The following is a 21,767-nucleotide window of genomic DNA, read 5'->3' on the forward strand; positions in this document are numbered from 1 at the left end:
CCCCCCCTCTCCCCACTGACATGCGGGCCCCGCCCGGCTAACTAATCCAGTTTAGATTTAAACTAATTTAACTTAACCTAGGTTAGTGCTAATTAACTAGGTTAGATTAGATAGTCACTGACGTGTGGCCCCCACACGTCAGGTTTGACCTGGGGCGCCCTGTTGACCTGCTGACGTCAAGGTGATGACATGCTGACGCCATAATTCATTTTCTGGAATTATTTTAATTCTAAATAATCAGAAAATTCCAGAAAATTGTAAAAACTTCTAAAAATCATAGAAATTCAACCGTAACTCCAAATTAAATAATTTATATATGAAAAATTATCAGAAAAATTCAAGGAATCCATCTGTACCATTTTCATGCATGTTAGAACAACTTATCACTACTGTTTAGGGCAAATGAAGTGAATGGCATTTGAATAATCACATATGGAGTTTGAATTTGAATTTTATATTCAAACCAACTTCATTTAATCTGTTGCTAGTTGCATTAGCTCAAACACATTCATTTTGCCATGTCATGATCATGCATCATATTGTGCATTGCATTGATTGTGTTCCTTCCTGTGTTGCCGGTATTTGTCCCCTCTCGATAGACGTGATACCGATGATGTGATCGTTGACACTGATGAAGACTCAATGTTATCTTCAGAAGTGCCAGGCAAGCAAAACCCCCTTGTTCATTCCGATACAATCCTACTCTCTCGCTCCTGCTCTCTTTTACTGCATTAGGACAACACCGATTCATCTGTTACTTGCTGCGGTAGCTGAACCCCTTTATCCTTTGCATGACCTGTCATTCCACAGTAAATAGATGAAACCCACTAGCATGAGTAGGAGTTGTTTGAGCCCTGTTGTGCCTACTCATTCATGTTTGTTTGTCATGCCTGCTACTGCTTAGAGTTGAGTCAGGTCTGATTCATCGGGGATGAATCAGAGGCGTGTGAACATGTCCTACTGTGTGTGAGCTAAGTGTGTGAACACGATTTGGTAAAGGTAGCGGTGAGAGGCCATGTAGGAGTACATGGTGGGTTGTCTCATTGCAGCCGTCCTCAGGAACTGAGTTCTGTGTTCGTGATCCATGATTCAGCTACTACCATACATTGGGCCCTGAAATATGACCCCGCTCGACTTCTTATTCACCCTAGTCCTCTGTCCAGGAGTTGCAAGTAGTTTCTGGTGTTTGTAGTATGCTGGAGGCCGTGGACAGCGCTGACCGTAGGGGTGGGCTGTGATGCGGTAGGCACGTGGCCGGGTAAACCAGGCGCCCGTTTGGTGTCACGAAACCCTGTTCACATCGTTTGGGGCTGTGAGCGAAACTCCGGCCGGATCTCCTCATGGATGGAACCCGAATAGGCGATAAACCTGGACTAGAGACTTGAGTGTTTAGGTAGGTCGTGGTCTACACCCACGTCGGCTTTCGCTTGAAGTCTGCCGAGCACATGTCGTGTGCAGACGCTAAGTGGTGGAAACATGTATGAAGAAGTACACCCCTGCAGGGTTATCATCATCTATTCGAATAGCCGTGTCCGCGGAAAAGGACTTCTGGGTTGCTTATATCAGTTCATAGCCAAGTGAAAGTGGATACTCTAAAATACGCAAGATAAGCGTGAGTGCTATGGATGGCGTTCTCGTAGGGAGACGGGAGCGGATCCATAGTGGTGTATTGATATGGTGAATATGTGGACTCGTGTGCGCCACCTCAAAAGAGTCGCTTGCAGTCGTAGTCTAGGATAGCCACCGAGTCAAAGCTGGCTTGCTGCAGTTAAACCCCACCACCCCTTTGTTGATAATGATGCATATGTAGATAGTTCTGATGTAAGTCTTGCTGGGTACATTTGTACTCACGTTTGCCTATTTTATGTTTTTGCAGAGAGACTTCAGTCTCACTAGTATTTCCGCGTGGTCTTCGACGTTTAGCTTGATACCTCAGCTACGATCTTGTGCCCTCGGCAGGATCTGATAGATAGTCGGGCTTCTCAGCCTTTTTCATTTATAGATGTCTGTACTCAGACATGATAGCTTCCGCTTGTGCTTTGATTGTATGCTCTGAGTGTTGGGTCATGAGACCCATGTTTGTAATATCTCGCTCCTCGGAGCCTATTGAATAAACTACTTGAGTCGTAGAGTCATTTTGTGATGCCATGTTGTATTGCACATATCGAGCATATTGTGTGTATGTTATTGAAATGCTTGGTATGTGTGGGATCTGACCATCTAGTTGTTTATCTTTAGTAGCCTCTCTTACGGGGAAATGTCTCCTAGTGTTTCCACCGAGCCATGGTAGCTTGCTACTGCTCCGGAACACTTAGGCTGGCCGGCATGTGTCCTTCGTCGTTCCTGTGTCTGTCCCTTCGGGGAAATGTCACGCGGTGAATACCGGAGTCCTGTTAGCCTGCTACAGCCCGGTTCACTGGAGTCCTGCTAGCCCAGTGCTACAGCCTGGATTCACTCGCTGATGACCGACACGTTCAATGCTGGGTCATGGATGCCTGTCCCTGTAAGTCTGTGCCGCTTTGGGTTTACGACTAGCCATGTCAGCCCGGGCTCCTTATCATATGGATGCTAGCGACACTGTCATATACGTGTGCCAAAAGGCGCAAACGGTCCCGGGCAAAGGTAAGGCGACACCCGTGGGAATACCGTGCGTGAGGCCGCAAAGTGATATGAGGTGTTACATGCTAGATCGATGTGGCATTGAGTCGGGGTCCTGACAGCGTTGGTATCAGAGCTTGACTGCCTGTAGGATTACCAAGCCAAACTGGTCGAAGTTGAGTCTAGAAATTCTTTAGTTATATAAGGGAATTGATTGTGGGATGGAACGTAAGGCTCTTTTTACTCCTTATACCTTATGCCTTCTGATCTAAGTCATCTTATCTTTCCTGCGGGGATTAAGAACTAGGCTATCTCTTCTTTCTATTAGGATCACGTGTTACTAATCAGTAGACTTATAAGATTGTTGGATTCAATGCCTCAGTTCAGTTCCTACTATCTTCTGTATGTTAATTGTTGATCTCGAAACCTTGATATTGTGCCTTTGAGTGGTTATGCCACCATTTTTGTGAATGTCTCAAATCTTTCCTGAGCATTTACAGCCGTTATGCTGTCCGAGTCATCCCAGGTTTCTAAATAGTCCGAAGCATTTGCAAATCCCTTCCTTCTGTTTCCGATGTTTCCATGGGCCAGATTAATCACACTAATCGGTGTGTTGAGGTAATTATTGCCTTGACATATATGTTGGAGCTATTATTATGACCCTAGGTGTTTTAGGGAGTCACCTAGTAATCTAGCAATGTTTTGTGTCCCAGTGTGAAGATTCTGGCCGTCATTATCGAAAGCATCCCGTGATGCCATTTAGTAGTAGGTATTCTATCCCTGGGTTTTGAACCCGAGATTCACCCTACTTGCTTCATGTTGATAGTTTTGCTCGTTCCTTTAGGTTATTAGTAACCTTTGCATTAGTCCTCGATGTTCGTGGTATTCCTTTCCTCCAAATACTATGAACCGCTTATGGCAGATGTCCCTCGCTGATCGAAAGATCACAATCAGAGTGCTCTCGATGGGTTCTCGATTCTACGTTGTGACTCTGCCAGTTCTACCTTCTGCATGGGTTATCCGGAAGAAATATGTTGAACTTGGTTCGACATACTAATCTATGCATCCACAACTCAGAAAATCATATGTTCCTTTGAGTTGTCCCTCTTTAGTTGTCTTCTGACCCTCGTCTATCAATTGATAGTCAAGAGTATGCGTGCGTTCGTTTATCGATGCCTATTACTCTTGTGGTCCGTCAAGCCATTCTGTCCTGAATGACTTGGAGAAACAAACTCCAGTACCTCTTCCATATTTAGGATTGGGTCAAAGTAGTTGTGTTCCGCAGATCAAGATACAATCCAGCTTCTGGTCTGCTCTACCCTGAAGTATTACCTTCTTTATGACAGGAATTTCATGAGAATTGCACCACCTTTTGTGAATTCTTGACATAGTGATACTTCACGCCATCCTTTTTCATTCCTCGGTTCCGTGTTGTTGCAGCCGGAGTGCCGACAAGTGAATCATGATGTGTGAAATCAATACTCCTAGCAACTCCGTTGCTTGGTAGTTAAATGGATGATAACGTCATCCTTAGCGAGTTGACTATTGAATCATCACCCTAAGGTTGATTGTGCCACCTAGTCCATTTTCCTGGTGCACTCTTCGATTGATGAGTTAGGATCTTGTCAAGTCCTCACTCATTTGATCATATCGTCTTGCCCTGAAAAGCAAGATTGTTCTCGAGCTTAGTAACATACCGGTGGTTCGTGACTTTCCAAATATCTTCTTGGAGGTGTTACCGGGTTGTCACCTGACCGCTATGTTGAGTTCGTGATCAAGTTGGTTTCCTGTGAACCACCTTCTCTCCAAGAATCGGTGTTAGATATCCCTGAGCTAGTTGGTTAAGCTAGACAACAACTTGGAGAGTTGGAAGATAAAAGCTTGTCTGACTTAGTTCGTTCCAAAGGGATATTCTTGTGTAGTGTGTGTTGAAGAAAAATGATATCTTCATCGATTGGTCCTTGTGATCGCAAGAGGGAAGAGTTCTACAACTTCACCCAAGGAAGACTGACTGTGGATGCATATAGTCGTGAATTTGGGAATCTGGCACGATATGCTCCTGAAGAAGTATCTACCGACACTAAGAATCAGGAAAGGTTCCGCAAGGGACTTAACCCTGAGCCGCCGCGATCTTTGTCTACACGAGTGCACCTCCTTTCAGAAGTTGGTCAATAAAGCCATCAGTGCTGAGTCAGGCCAGTCTGACTATGACGCTTCACGCAAGCACTCTCGTGATTTTGGCTCTTCATCCGGCTCTGGAGCTCAGAAGCGCCGGGTGTGGATTCCAAGCACGACACTGCCACCCAGGTTCATTTCGAGGCCATCCTTTGAGGCGCCTCGTCCCAACCAGCAGTTTGCACCGCCCAAGCCCTATGGTGGCCCCGCTGCTAATGCTGCTCCACGTCCCAATGTTGTGACGTGTTTCAAGTGTGGAGAGCCGGGTCAATATAGCCGAGAGTGTCCCCAGAACAACAACCCCAATCAGTCTGGAAAGTCCGTTGGCCGTGGTAAGCCAGTGGGAAGGACATTCTACGCCAAGCCGGTCACCACTGCACATGGCCATGTCAACTATGTCTCAGCCGAGGAGGCTCATGAGGATCCTAACGTCGTCCTTGGTACGCTCCTTGTTAACTGCCATCCGGCATCTGTTCTTTTTGATACTGGAGCATCTCATTCATTCATATCCGAGAACTATGCTTGATTGCATAACACGACATTCTGTGACATGCCCACTACCATGGTAATTCAAACTCCGGGTTCCAAATGGCAAACTTCTAGAGTAAGCCATGGGAACGAAATTCTTGTCGATAGACTTGTCTTCCTTGCATCCTTAATAGCTCTCAAGTCCTCGGACATAAACATCATCTTGGGTATGGACTGGATGTCAGCCCATTATGCTAAGATTGATTGTGCCACTAGAACCGTTCAACTTACTCACCCATCGGGCAAGACAGTCAATGTCTTAACTCGAGTGGCCAAGCGCCACCTTTACTCCCTAAATGCCAACCCCCTTCCAGACCTTGAGGATATTCCGGTAGTCCGAGACTTTCCGGATGTCTTTCCAGAAGAACTGCCAGGTGTTCCACCTGACAGGGATGTCGAGTTCGTGATAGACCTTGTTCCAGGAACCGTTCCAATTTCTAGAAGACCCTATAAGATGGCACCCTTAGAACTAGCCGAGCTTAAGAACCAACTCGATGAGTCCTTGAAAAGGGGTTTCATCCGTCCTAGTTCCTCTCCTTGGGCTTGCCCCATCCTCTTCGTCAAAAAGAAGGATGGAACGGATCGAATGGTTGTAGACTACCGACCTGTCAACTTGGTCACTATCAAGAACAAGTATCCTCTTCCCAGGATCAACGATCTGTATGATCAGCTCGCTAGATCCTCAGTCTTTTGCAAGATGGATTTGAGGTTGGGCTACCATCAAATCAAAATCAGAAACGGGGACATCCCCAAAACGGCCTTTGTTACTCGTTATGGCCAATACGAGTACACCGTTATGTCCTTCGGTTTAACCAATGCCCCAGGCACCTTCTCTCGGTTAATGAACTCGGTCTTCATGGAGTATTTTCATAAATTCATCGTAGTTTATCTCGATGACATACTCATCTACTCCAAGAATGAAGAGGAACATGCCGAACATCTAAGGCTGGTATTAACGAAACTTCGAGAGCATCGCCTTTATGCCAAATTCTCCAAGTGTGAATTTTGGTTGCCAGAAGTGACCTATCTAGGCCATGTAATCTCTGGTAAGGGTATTGCTGTCAATCCCGAGCGAGTTCAAGCCGTCCTTGACCGGACTCCACCTGAGATGGTCAAGCAAGTTTTAAGCTTCCTTGGCTTAGCGAGCTATTGCCGCCGCTTCATCGAGAATTTCTCCAAGGTTGCTAAACCTCTAACTGAACTCCTCAAGAAAGATAAAAAGTTCGAGTGGACCCCACAGTGCGAGTTCAGCTTTCAGGAACTGAAAAGGCGCCTGACATCTGCTCCCGTACTGGTACCACCAGATTTCTCCAAGGACTTTATTATCTATTACGATGCCTCGCGACAAGGACTAGGTTGCATACTCATGCAAGATCGTCAGGTAATTGCCTATGCTTCACGGCAATTACACCCACATGAGGAAAACTATCCCACACATGATCTAGAGCTTGCAGCTGTAGTCCATGCACTCAAAACTTGGCGACATTACCTCCTCGGTAATCGTTGCGAGATCTTCACCGATCACCAAAGTTTGAAATATATCTTCACCCAACCGGATTTGAATCTTAGGCAACGACGTTGGGTCGAGTTGATCTCGGATTACGACTTAGGAATAACTTACACCCCGGGCAAAGCCAATGTCATGGCTGATGCGCTAAGTCGTAAATCTTATTGTAACAACCTGATGTTACAACAAAGTCAACCACTTCTCCACGAGGAATTTCGTAAGCTCAATCTTCACATTGTTCCTCGAGGATTCCTATCCACCCTGGTGGCGAAACCTACCCTTACGGATCAGATCATCAAGGCACAGAAGGTAGATCCGGGAATCTCCCGTATTAAGAGAAACATTAAGAAAGGAGTCGCGAATTGTTTCTCCATTGATGATCAAGGTGTCATATACTTTGGAAACTGCTTAGTGGTTCCCAAGGCACGAAACCTGAGGCGGCTGATCCTTAAGGAAGCTCATGAATCCCCTCTCACCATTCATCCCGGTAGTACTAAAATGTATCAAGACCTACGCCAGAGGTTTTGGTGGACTAGGATGAAGAGAGAAATCGCTCAATACATTGCTAATTGCGACGTTTGCCGTCGTGTTAAAGCAGAGCATCAACGCCCTGCTGGCACCCTACAACCTTTGGCTATTCCTGAGTGGAAATGGGATAAAATCAGTATGGATTTCATCACTGGGTTTCCCAGGACCAAGAGAGGGAATAATGCCATCTTCGTCGTGATCGACCGTCTTTCCAAAGTAGCCCATTTCCTACCTGTTCGTGAGAGTATCACCGCTAGCCAGCTAGCTGACTTATACATCTCCCGAATAGTGTCTCTTCATGGTGTCCCATTGGAAATTAACTCAGACCGTGGGAGTCTCTTCACCTCTCGATTTTGGGAAAGTTTCCAAAATGCTATGGGAACTCGTCTCTCTTTTAGCACTGCCTTCCATCCTCAATCAAGCGGTCAAGTAGAGCGAGTCAACCAAATTCTGGAAGATATGCTCCGAGCTTCTGTCATCTCATTCGGAATGGGTTGGGAGAAATGCCTTCCATTCGCGGAGTTTGCTTATAACAATAGTTATCAAGCTAGCTTGGGCAAAGCTCCTTTCAAAGTTCGCTATGGACGAAAATGTCGAACGCCTCTTAACTGGTCAGAAACCGGGGAAAGACAACTCTTTGGCCCGGATATGATTTAGGAAGCAGAAGAGTAGGTTCACGTTATTCGTGAGAAATTGAAAACAGCCCAATCTCGTCAAAAGAGCCAATATGATCGTAAACATAAGCTCATGACTTATGAAGTAAGCGAGAAGGCTTACCTTCAGGTTACTCCGTTAAAGGGAACCCATCGTTTCGGTATCAAAGGCAAATTGGCTCCTCGTTACATCGGACCCTTTCGCATTCTTGCCAAACGAGGAGAAGTTGCCTACCAATTGGAACTACCTTCGCATCTTTCCAGAGTTCACGATGTCTTCCACGTTTCTCAACTTAGGTGTTGCTTCGCAGATCCTATCCGTGGAGTGGACCACGAAACGCTTGATCTACAAGATAACCTCTCTTATCGGGAATATCCCGTTCGCATCCTTGATCAAGCCGAGCATACCACTCGACGCCATAATATCAAGTTTCTCAAGGTTCAATGGTCACACCAATTCGTGAAAGAGGCCACTTGGGAAAGGGAGGATCGTCTTCGACTCGAGTACCCCACCTTCTCCCCGGAGGATCCTAAATCTCAGGACGAGATTCTTTTGAGTGGGGGTGAGTTGTCACACCCTAGCTAGTTCAAGCATTAGAGTGTGCATCATGTCTAAATTTATCTTAAATTTGAAATGGGGATGACAGAACCCCCAGCACCCCCCCTGGAATAACTAGGGTTTACTAAAAACTTTTTCAATGAACCTGAAATGCCCTTCTAAAAAGCCCACCCTTTTTGTTTTGGGTTAAAACCTTTGAGAAAAATGGTGCACATTTTTCTAGGACATCTTAAGGTCATTGGATTAATTCTTATAGTATTTGCATTTGGGCATTTAAATGCTATAAAATATTTAAATGCTCAAATAATCATAAACTAAAATGTTTGCTGTTGGATATATTCTAAGCAGTAGCCATGATTAATTTTATGATTTATGGAAATGCCCTGGAATTTTTAATAAAGCCCTGAAGTTACAGAAATAATAGAATAAATAAAAAACAGAAAAGGAGAGAGAGAACAGAGAATTACCTGGCGCAGCCCACCTAGCCCACCAGCTCGGTCCAGTCCATTGGCTCCTGCCAGTCGTCCTCCTCCTCTCGCCAGGAGGACGAGAAGCGCGTGGCCGACGCCCGCGGCCACACGCCGGCCACCTCCTGCTTCCGCTGACGCCCTGGACGCGCCTACGAGTGCCACGCACTCCCCCACGTCCCCCTCTCATTCTCCCCACTCTCCCCGTGGCCTTCTCCCCCTCTCTGGCTCTCTCCCCATTCCCTGCCGAGCGCAGCCGTCGCCGCCGACAAGCTCCACCACAGCCACCGCCGTCCACTCCTTGCCTCGCCGTGCCAAGAAGCTCTGCCGTCGTCAACTGCTTCGCCTCGACCCATCCCCGAGCGCTCACTCGCCCCGAAGATGCTGCACCGAGCTCGTCTTCAACCTCGATCGCCGGAGATCCCCCTCGCCGCCCCGCTCGCTCCAGCTCTTCCCCGAGCTCGCCGTTCGCTCCCCTGCAACCGCAGTGAGCTACTTACCTTCTCCCCCTCTCCGTGCTGGCTCTCGTGCACCGTACGCGCCACCTCATCTCCCAAACGCACCGTAGCGGAGCTCGTCGTCGACGAGGCTCCGGCCATGCCACGGCCACGCCCCTTAGTCCACTAACCTCACCACGTTTCCAGGAGTCTAACGCACCTTACCACGCTCCTCGTCGTGCCCCGCAGCCTCGGTTCCGAGCTCACCCGAGCTCCTGCCGCCACCAAGGTCGATGCTGGCAATGTTTCCGGCCAGCCCAGCTCCACTCACTGCCACCACTCGACGCGGCTCACTCCCCGCATCACGTAGATGGTCTCCGCCGTCCTTTTGGTCGCCGGAGTGCACAACCCGCACCCCTCCGCCGTCCCTGGCCCTGCCAGCGACAAGCCCCGGGTCAACTCCAGCGAGTTTGACCCGGGTTGACCCCAGTTTGAATTCCCCTGACTCACTGACGTGTGGGCCCGAGGCCACTAATTAAACTAGATTAGTATTAGTTTAACACTAACTAAATTTAGTTAGTTAGTTGACACTGACAGATGGGACCCATAGGTCAGGGTTGACCTAGACCGTCTCAGCTGACCGCTGATGTCACACTGACGTGAGGCTGACGCAGTAAATCCTTTTCTAGATTTATTCTTTAATAGGAAATTCCAGAAAATAGCCAAAACTTCTAAAACTCATAGAAAATCAACCATAGCTCCAAATCAAACAATTTATATATGAAAAATGATCAGAAAAATTCAATCTATCCATCTGTAATGGTTTCATGCATGAAAAAACAAGTTAACCCTACTGTTTAAGCAAAATATGATAATGCACTAATAAGGCTATGTTAAATGAGCTAACATTTGAATCTTTGATTCAAATGAGTTCATTCCTTTCTGTTTTAGCTTGCATTAGGCCAAGACACTTTCATTTTGCCATGTCATAGCATGCATCATATTGTTGCATATTGTCATGTGTTAATTATGTTCGGTGTGTCTTTCGTGGTAGGTTCTGCCTCCGAGGATAACCCCGAGTATCCATCTGAAGGGCACTACCCTACTACCACTACATCAGGCAAGCAACCCATTGATCATTCCGATACAAACCCGTGTTCTCGCTTCTGCTCTTGTTTACTGCATTAAGACAACGCGATTCAAACTGCTGTGTGCTACGGTAGTTGAACCCTTATCCTCTGCATGACCTGTCATTGCCACAGTAACTAGATGAAACCCACTAGCATGTGTAGGAGTTGATTGAGCCATGTATGTGTTTCCTACCTTGCTATGCCTGCTATGCTTAGAGTTGTGTCAGGTCTGGTTCATCTGGGTGATGGGCTAGAGTGAAATGATTATGTCGGTAATGTGAGGGATGTGTTGAACATGATTTGGTAAAGGTATCGATGAGAGGCCATGTAGGAGTACATGGTGGGTTGTTTCATTGAGGTCGTCCATAAGAACTGAGATCTGTATGTGTGATTTAAGATTCAGTTACTACCATACATTGGGCCCAAAACCAATGGACCCTCTCGGCTTCTTATTCACCCTAGTACTCTGTCCAGGAGTTGCAATTAGTTTCTAGTGTTTGTAGGTTATGTGTTGGCGGCCGTGTGTAGCGCTGACCCTAGGGGTGGGCTATGTTGCGGTAGGTACACCATGGCACGGTGTACCGAGTCACCCGTTTGGTGTCTCGGGAACCCTGTTCACATCGTTCGGGGCCATATGTGGCAACCTCGGCAAGACTCCCTGCGGATGGAACCTGAATAGGCGATAAACATGGACTAGAGGCTTGAGTGTTTAGGTAGGCCGTGGCCGACACCCTCGTTGGGCTTCCGCTTGAAGGTTGCCGAGTACATGTCGCGTAAACGGCGGTAAGTGGTGAAAGCGTGTATGAAGAAGTACACCCCTGCAGGGTATAAAACTATTCGAATAGCCGCGTCCGTGGTAAAGGACTACTTGGTTGCCTATACAGTTCATAGACAAGCTAATGGATACTACTAAAAGACTCAAGATAAGTGTGAGTACCGAGGATGGCCCTCTCGTAGGATGATGAGGGAAGATCCCTGGTGGAGTATTGTGTTGGTGAGTAGTGGACTCGTGTGCGAAAACTATTTTACTAGTGGAGTTTCGTAGGATAGCTTAGCCAAGGGTCAAAGCTGGCTTGCTGCAATAACCCCACCACCTTCTTGAGAATGAGCATGTATAGTAGGTTCTGATGTAAGACTTGCTGAGTACCTTTGTACTCATGTTTGCTTAATTACTGTTTTCAGACGACAACACCGCCCCCTCCGATGGGTTTTAGGTAGACCTCGATGTCGATGAGTAACTCGCCACCCAGGTGGTTACCCTGGCCATGGAGGGCCCCATGTAGATAGACAGGCTTCGAAAAGCCTTCTTGCTTTCTAGTGTCTGTACTCAGACTATTTGCTTCCGCATGTGCTTGTATGCTTGTATGACTTGAGTGTCGGGTCAGGTGACCCCTACCTGTATGAACATGTTATGTATGGCTCTCTGGAGCCTTTAAATAAAGTACTTGAGTTGTAGAGTTTTGTTGTGATGCCATGTTGTATGTACTCATATCGGGCATATTGTGTGTATGATTGAAATGCTTGGTATGAGTGGGATCCGACAATCTAGTTGTTTATCCTTGGCAGCCTTTCTTATGGGGAAATGTAGTCTAGTGTTCCTCGAGCCATAGTAGTCCGCTACAGCCCGGTTCACCGAAGTCCTGCCAGCCCAGCACTACTGCTCAGGACACTTGACTGGCCGGCATGTGTTTCACTTCGTTCCTATGTCTGTCCCCTCGGGGAAATGTCACGCGGTGACATCCGGAGTCCTGCCTAGCCTGCTACAGCCCGGGTTCCCGGAGTCCTGTTAGCCCAGTGCTACAGCCCGGATTCACTCGCTGATGACCGACATGCTCGATGTGATTCATGTATGCCTGTCTCCATAGGTCTGCACCGCTTTGGGTTCACGACTAGCCATGTCGGCCCGGGTTCTCTGTCATATGGATGCTAGCGACACTATCATATACGTGAGCCAAAAGGCGCAAATGGTCCCGGGCCATGGTAAGGCGACACCCGTGGGAATACCGTGCGTGAGGCCGCAATGTGATATGAGGTATTACCGGCTAGATCGATGTGACTTGGAATCGGGGTCCTTACACGCACCATCCCCTTGTGGGTGGTGCGTTTCCCCTCTTGGCCCATAAGGTCCATATCTTTTGCCAGGGGTGCCGGGAACCCCTTCCGGTGACCCGATAAGTACCCGGTAACCGCCGAAATACTTCTGGTATCTAAATACCATCGTCCAATATATCAATCTTTACCTCTTGACCATTTAGAGACTCCTCGTCATGTCCGTGATCTCATATGGGACTCCGAACAACATTCGGTCACCAAATCACATTACTCATATAATACTATATCGTCAACGAACATTAAGCGTGCGGAGGCTATGGGTTCGAGAACTATGTAGACATGACCGGGACACCTCTCTCATCAATAATGAATAGCGGAACCTGGATGCCCATGTTGGCTCCTACATATTCTACATAGATCTTTATCGGTCGAACTGTTATGACAACATACGTAATTCCTTTTGTCATCAGAATGTTACTTGCCCGAGATTCGATCGTTGGTATCTCTATGCCTAGTTCAATCTCGTTACCGGCAAGTCTCTTTACTCGTTCCGTAATACATCACCTCGTGACTAACTCCTTAGTCATTTGCTTGCAAGCTTACGATGTGTATTACCGAGAGGGCCCAAAGATACCTCTCCGATACTCAGAGTGGCAAATCCTAATGTCGATCTATGACAACTCAGCAAACACCTTCAGAGATACTTTTAGAGCATCTTTATAATCACTCAGTTACGTTGTGACGTTTGATAGCACAAAAGGAATTCCTCTGGTATCCGGGAGTTGCATAATCTCATAGTCGAAGAAATATGTATTTGACATGAAGAAAACAATAGCAATAAAACTGAACGATGAATATGCTAAGCTAACGGATGGGTCTTGTCCATCACATCATTCTCCTAATGATAACTCATGTCAATGGTTAGGAAAGCTCAACCATCTTTCATCAACGAGCTAGTCTAGTAGAGGCTAACAAGGGACACAGTATTTGTTTATGTATTCACACATGTATTTAAGTTTCTGATCAATACAATTTTAGCATAAATAATAAATCTTTATCGTGAATAAGGAAATATAAAATAACAACTTTATTATTACCTCTAGGGCATATTTCTTTCACATATCTATTTATACGTAATATGCAACATCAAAGTATAGTCGTTGAACTGCATATGTGTTAGCTATGAATCATCCACATTGTCATAGTTTTTCTTTGCAAAACGGTAGCTCGATTTGCCTATCAATGTACAAAATCATTAATTTTATATGGGAAATTATCATATAAACATATTCACTCATGGCCCAGGGGAATTAGAGACAATTCATAGCAAAATCTACAATTACACAGTTGTTTCAACCAAACTGCTTCCAGCTACAACTGAAAGTTCACATCAGCTTTCTCTAGTTCACATCAGCTTTTTCAAATCTGCAACTCAACTAGACATGCTACAACTGAAAGTTCATACCAGCTTTCTCACAGTTCACAACAACTTTTTTTCAGAATCTGCAGCTCAACCAAGCACACCATAAAAGTCGTTGTCTGTATTGTCAGCAGTTGATGAGAATAGAGTATGTATGTAGTTTGACCGACAAATAGCCTCATGTCCACACTTTACAGTTTGTATGCAGTGTGAATACATTTGCAGCTCTAAAGAATAGATTTAAGATCTCGATTCAGAGGCCATTCCACACTTTCCCCAGGCATGTTAGGCTTGTTCTTGCATGTTGCATCTTCAATAATTGGATCCATCAATGGGGTTGTGATAAGCTTGTGCCAGAGGAGGAAGATGTGACGGTTGATGATCTTGAAACATCCGACCATGGTGTGGAGGCATTTGATAGTGAAGCTTGGAAGAGAAAAAGGTCGGAGTGGGCTGAGGCAATGTAGGCCAATAGAGGTAACACAAGGATCTAAAGAAGCAGCACCACATGAAGCATCAACAATAGAGGAACAAGCAACAAATGCGTGCGGACTGTGTTGATCCAGCTTAAATGAAAATCATTCAATCCACATGAAATTTGTTTGTTTAAGTCACGTTCAAAAATGCGTGCGGACTGTGTTGGATGGCTGGCTCACATAGCAGCGTGTCAAGGTCAAAAGTCATGGACCATGGCCATGGGGCCGCGTCGTCAGTGTCTCTGCAGTTGGCTTCCTTGCTCCACACACCTCTCCTCTCTTTTTTTGTTTATTTATTTATATATACTAGTATAAAAGGTGAGAACCCTCTCTCGTTTCTCTATCTCTCACTTCGACCGCCACCGCCGCCCGATCTTCCTCCCTCTCGGTAAGCTCTAATCTGTCCCCTCTGCTTCTCCTCCTTCACCCTCTCCTCATCCTTCCCCGACGCCAAAACCCTACCCGCCTGACCTAGCTCCGACTCCGATGATGAGAGACGGTGTTCTTGAGAGCCCTGCTGCTCTTGTTTATCCTACCGAGATGCATCCGCCCCTCCCCTGCTCTTGCAACAGCCTCGAACCCTGCCCGTACGTGGTTCCATAAAAACAGCCCTGCTGATTTGGTTGTGATGCTTGTCAGCTTGTGTTCCTCATGCTAGTTGGTTTTTGATGCTATATATTAATTGTACTTGGTGTCTTGGTGCACCACTGCTTGATTTGTGATAATGAACGTAACCGAGTTTCACCTCTCGGATCTCTAGCCTGTGTCAGTGGCGGAGCCAGAATTTTTCTGGAGCCTGGGCAAGTTGAGCCTAAGTGTATAATCTTGAAGTCAAAAATCAGGATTCAAATAAATAACATATAATATATCGCCAAACTTCTGAATCACAAATCCACATTAATAATGAAGTGAAAACATAACCATAACAGTGACATAAAATTTGTTTTTAAAGTGAGCTAATATATCAATATCCGCTTCATAAACCAAATAAAGTTGAGACATGTGAACAAAAGGAAAGCATCTCTTACTCGTCCATTTTGGCCAAAATAAAGACATACGATCAGCCTTTGTATATAGGCAAACTCGCCATGTTGCCAAAGTTGTAGAAGGCACTACAATATAAAAAATGGATTTGCAATTAAAATAAATTAAGTTGCAAGATGTGAATATATTCAAAATTGAAAGCTTGCAAGAATAAAGATGGTCAGATGGAACATACCGACACTCCACTAAACCAAATCATGAGGCAAATACCCCTTCCGAGAGCTCATTGCAGTAAATGTTTGAATAATATCCTTATCATCAACTGACTTGAATAACTCCCGCTCGGTGTAACATCTCAAAAAGTCATTAAACCATTCATTATTGATCTTGCTACGCAGTTTAGTCTTGATAATCTTCATTCCTGAAAAATCTCTCTCAACAGATACCGTTGATGCCGGCAATATCAAGGCCAACTCAATAAGTTTGTATACCAGTGAAAATACGAAATGTTTCTCAGTTTCAACCATCTTCATGGCCATACTTTGAACATCATCACAAGTAGAAAACCTCCTCATTGACAATGCTAGGAGGTGGGTGTGCCTCCAGTTCTATGTCCGGTTGCACACTGTTCACATTTTCAGTGCTTGCTCTATTAACCAAAAAAGTCCTCATCTCTGAAATTTAATATAAAGTTTGAAGTTAGTTGTTAAACAAGTAAATGAGCTACAAGTAAGAAGTTCATAGTACGGAACTACTTGCATCAAATAAATATTGTATTCTGAGTAAGCAACTAGAAAGCAATAAATATTGCATTAATACAAGTTGCCCTCTTCTTGTATACTTTGATTTTTTAGTTTCCAGAAGACAACAAATTCAATTTATCTCTAGTCATGAATTCATGATCGTTCTGAATGAAAAATTCCCTAAATTTAAGTTAGGGTTCAACAAACACGACAAACAAAGCTCTCAAATACTAATCACATTTACAAGACAATATACACTCTATTAAACACCCAGGATGAAGAATAAGTTATTCTTCACCCTGGTCGATGGAATGAGCCTGACGTTACGTCCAACCAGGCCATCGTTCGATTGGAAAAAATCCCACCGCTCCTCGCTGTAAAATTACCTCGTTGTCTTTTCTCAAAAAAAAAATCATAGTATCATAGTCGTGCGTTGAATCGAACCCAGCCCACCTCCCCGTCCTTTTCTAATCTGCTGCAAACGGTTTTCGGCTGGTGGGCTCGACGTCGTGTTCGTCCCTGAGCAGATGGGTGGCGTGACGTTCAGCGGCTGCCTAGGTCTCGGGCGGCGCCGTGGTTGGTGATGGTTCCATGACGGTGCAGGCTCAACGGCGTGAGCTCTCCGGGTTCTTGGATACCGGGAAACGCAGCGGGGATGCAACGACTACGAACTCTTCCTGCCCCGGCGACGGCGGTGCTGCTCCATCTCGCCGGGTACGTCGATGTCACGGTGAGGTCTCCAAACTTTGCTTCATTGTCAGGATTTGTGCCCCTGTAATTCTCCTCCCGTCCTGTCCAAATCTAGGATTCTATTTTCCCTATCCATATAGGAACTTAGACATAGTATCATGGGCATGACTTACCGGCTGCGGCTGCTGCCTTGGTTCTAAATTGTGGCGCGTGTATTTAACTATTTATTTGTGCCACAATGATGTTTTGCTACAATTACTGATATATTGACTCATTGGTATTGCTAGCTTATTGCACATTTATTTTTCTACTAGAAGCGTTCCACGCGCTTCGCTGCGGCATCTTGTGAAAGATGCAGTGCTTCCAAGATTTATATCAAAGAGAGGCACAAAGATGCAGTGCTTCCAAGCTGATATGCAATGCTTTATAGTATGCCTTATACGGTAAGAGTATTTCCCCATTCTCTAATCCACACCTTAACTCATTGGTTGTGAATTTATAGCAGCAACAGTTGATGGACTTAGAAAAGTATGCTCCTGAACCTGCAAACAACAATTAACATAGACACTTAGGAGCATCCTAACTGCCTCACATGAGCAGCAAATAGATTACATAGGCAGTTATCCTACATATCAATTTTTGTACACGATTATTGAGAAGAGTATGATTTCCCAAATGGGTTTGATCCTCTCCAAAGGAAGCTTCACGGTACAAATTTTTTTTTGAGGTGTGAAAGAGCAGATTTAGCCAAATCGCTCCTGGGGCTTTCTACCCCAGGGAGCTTAGTGATTTAGGTGATATAGTATACATTTACATTGCATTGCCAATTTTTTTTACAATGAATACCCAGCACCAAATTCCTGGCCACTGAACATACAGGGTAACTTGTATTACTTCTATAGTTTAGTCCACTTCGATTCTTACTATTTATTCAAGTTTCTGTTATTTACAAACAATGCTTCAACCATTGTTGTTTGTGTTCGCGTTATGACCTGTTGTGGCCTAAGGTGAGCTCGAGCCTGAACCCATTAGTTTCGATTCTACTACTTTTCTCGTATAAGATTTCATGGTCAAGTTAATTTTCATTGCTCCAAACCTAGCATTTGCAGTTGCTTGTTTCAGAAATACAGGTTTTGCGTCAGATTTCGGCCGTCAAGGTAAATTGTTCCAGCTGTTGCGTATTATGGGCTTACTATCTGTGCAGTCGTCTCATAGAGTTACCACGACCCTAATTTTCTATGGAATTTTCCTCCATTCACCTTTTATATTTCCTTCAGAAACTCGATCAGTTTTTTGGGAGGTCAGGTCCACTTATAAGCATTTGTGTATTACAGGTTGATATTCTAAAGATGCTTGTAAGGTGCCTTATCTATATTATTTTACTGATGCTGACTAATCAAAGACTGCCTACACAACTTGTCTTGTATAAATAAAAGAAAAAGTTGGCTCACTGACGCATCAACTTCCTGATGTAAGTGTTTTCTCATATACTCTTTCTATTTCAGAATGTAAGGTGTATTGGTTTCTGTGCAAGTCAGCCATTTAAGTGTTTGACAAAGATTATAGAATAAAATAAGTATATCTTCAATACCTAGTAGATACAATTTGAAACTACTTTTCATGATGGATCAAATGATATAAATTTCATATTGTGAATTTTGATATATTTTCATAAAAAGTCGGTCAAACTTGTGCTCATTTGACCTTTCAAAAAACAATACATCTTATATGAAGGAACGGAGGGAGTATTTGTTTTCATCTTCTCCATGATATGTTCACTCGTTCTCTTCAGAGATTTGTTCAAGGGATTCCTTTCAAAGGATTGCACTTTTTTTTGACGATTTTTTCAAACAATGACACCTTTGTGATAAATTTCTCATGTGATATAGGTTGTGTACGACTGTAAATTACATTGGTATGTGCAGTGTCTCCCCTTTAATCCATTGGTTTACTTATTTAACTCTGTTTTTGCGTATCCCTTGCTTCTGATGCTTTTCTTAATCGGCTCTCCTCTTTGTTTATGTGTGATTTGAGTATGTTCATAGTTAACATCCACCAAAAAATTAGTAGATGTCAGAGATAATGTGGGGGTGAAAATACATTGGCTAGCGAGTGCCATCTTTATCTATAACGAAACAGCTGTCGAATGGTTGAACTTTCCTGCATGATATTTCTTTAGTACGCCACCTCTCAATCTTATGAAAACAAGAGTTGATGTGATTGTACATTGATCACATTCCATTTCTATATCATTGGCTCCTTGCACATCGTTAGTATAAATGAAAATTCCCAAGAACCCATTTTGGTTCGTATAGCGATTCAGAATCTTTTTCTTGGTTGTCCGATAACAATGCTACTATGAATCATATTCATATCCTTGTTCCAATGTTTGCAATTTCTGCTAGAGCATCTGTGAGTTGAACTAACAAGGATGCAGCCACATTTGCAGGCATATACAATGCAGGAGGATGCAGATATGGGCACAACAATGGACCTAATACTTCTACGAACATGGTCAATCCCAAAGAACATTTTTGTTACAAAAGAACATTTTTGTTACAAAAGCTGGATTTCGCTAAGACTGGACGTGTCAACCTAAATGCACATATATCACACGGAATGACAGCAGTCGAAAACCATTTTATCCGCATTGTATAATTTTCCACACAGATTAATTACAATATTTATTCTATGTGCATGAGTCCGCGCTTTGTGACATTTGGTTACAGTTGTTATGTGGTGTCATGTTTTTTCAGTGCAATCTAATGACATCGGAAGGCTTAAAAAATGATATTTACACCAAGAATACTTATGTCGGCAAATGTTTATTTTACATTGGCACGGAGAATTCTTACCATTGTCAACCGTTGGTCGCACACATCTTTCCGTCCGACGTTTTAGTTTATTTGTGTTGATTGTTAGGAAAACCCTCTTATTTACACCAGCTGGTTTTTCTGTTTTGAAGTGGCTCCAATATTCCAAGTTTAACGATAGATTACACGGTACAATGCAGCAATCACAAGAAGATAATATGGCTCGGGATCAGAAACGAATATTCGTAGATTATAGGCTAATTTATGCTGGCTCCGTTACATAGTCTTTTTTTCTTAAAATGGCCATGGGAAGGTACGTGTACAATGGTTGGGGATTTGGGGCATCCGTAAAATTACATCGTTATGGAACAAGTCTTACGTTTCATCTTAGTAGTTCAAGGCGTGCAAAAAAAAAAAGTGGTCCAAGGCGTGTGGGCTGGCTGGGGATGGGAGTCTCCGTAAACTTACTTCCAATGAAAGGAATCTTACGTCCATGGCGCAGGTGGTTGGCAAACTGATTCGTTCGGCTGAAGTCTTGCATGCAGCGTTGCAACGGATGGGCTGGGGTGAGGAATAGCTATTCCTCCCCCTAGGTGACGAATAGCGCGACTCTACAAGACAATTGCTAGTTAGTTAGTTCTAGTACAGATTAGTTGACCTGAAAATAAATACTTATACATGAGAAAATCATATGAGGATCAAAACTTTCGGAGATCCTGACCTGAAAATAAACACAGAGTAATCTGTAATCTGTTTTATCTTCTCTACTTGAAGAAGTTCAGTGATGTGAGCTGGTGCAAGAAGCTCTCCCTCTCCTTCCAATTAGCCATGCAAGAACAAATAATTCAGAGACGAAGACGAGGGATCCCTAGCCGGCTAACCCTAATTCTAATGGAGGATTCTCAGTTTCTTACCGAACAGAGCTGAGGCGGAATGAGAAGGAGGGGGTTGAGGGATAACCGGACGAGTAGCCTGTCTAGACGCCTTGCGTCCGCTCGCCGCCGGGCGACGGTCGTGAGTCTAGCCTTCTAGGGCTCTAGCGCCAGCCGCCAGTCCCTGCGTTCGCCGCCTGTGTGGAAACGAAGAGACAGGGAGTTCGAGCGATCGATCTGTACTGGGTCTGTACAACCTACGTATTCCCTCGTTTTTTTTAGGTGTCTTCTATATCGGCCTGGGCTGCTGACTGCTGTTGGGCTATGAACCTATGAAAACCGAAGGCCCAATTTTTTTTTGCCCGGGTAAACAAGCTGTCGAACATGTTTAGCTCTTCGTTAATTTGGATCGATCGCTGCTATCGATGACTAGCGAGCCCGGGCAAGTGCCCAGGGTCGCTGGGCGGTGCCTCCGCCACTGGCCTGTGTAGATCCCACTGTCAGTGCCAGGTACGATACTCATGGACCTATACTGTCGGTGTCAGGTAGGTTCCTCACTGAATTTGTTGCTAATCTCATACCATCATTGCTTCTCGTGGAAGAAACTCTTCATATAGTGATCGATGGAGATACATCAGCGTTATTGTTATATGTGTGTCCTCATACCACAGAATCTACAAGTTAGACACTCCATATTTCTAAAAAAATTGTTTTGTTTATGTGCATAAACACCAAAGATAGTCGAAAATTGTTACTCCTGTTGCTTGTACGACCTTGTTGCAAGTGTTGACGTTTTTGTGTAACTTTGTTTTGACCTGAAACAGTTGGGGAGTCCCCTATGCTATTTTTCTATTTTATATAAGTGGAACAAAGTTACATAATTACAAATGAGACCATGACGTAGAGGGGAGGTTACAAGCCCAAAGTGCTCAAACTAATGCAAAGTAATCAACCAAGCAGAAAGTAGAGCTTGAAGGTCGGGCTTAACCCTATGACCAATAAGACCAATATCTCTCTGATTTCCTATGAAGACCGATGCCTTGTAGGGTAGCAACTCATGCTCTAGCTTGCTAGCTTCTGTAACAGTGAGTCTTGCTGGCTATTTGGCAGTTTGCCTGCTCGCTGTTGGTTCTAT

The 21,767-nt window shown here is 44.6% G+C and overlaps 1 long non-coding RNA gene across 1 annotated transcript; it reads right to left on the minus strand.

The window, feature by feature from the left end:
• Positions 1–15,501: 15,501 nt before the first annotated feature.
• On the minus strand, positions 15,502–20,647 carry LOC123059484 (uncharacterized). The gene is made up of 3 exons (XR_006427459.1): positions 20,482–20,647; positions 15,750–16,188; positions 15,502–15,642 (listed from the first exon to the last, which is right to left on the minus strand). It is a non-coding gene; the product is annotated as an uncharacterized lncRNA (long non-coding RNA).
• Between the last annotated feature and the right edge of the window lie 1,120 nt (positions 20,648–21,767).

The sequence above is a fragment of the Triticum aestivum genome, chromosome 3A, assembly GCF_018294505.1.
Source record: "Triticum aestivum cultivar Chinese Spring chromosome 3A, IWGSC CS RefSeq v2.1, whole genome shotgun sequence".
NCBI lineage: Eukaryota > Viridiplantae > Streptophyta > Magnoliopsida > Poales > Poaceae > Triticum > Triticum aestivum.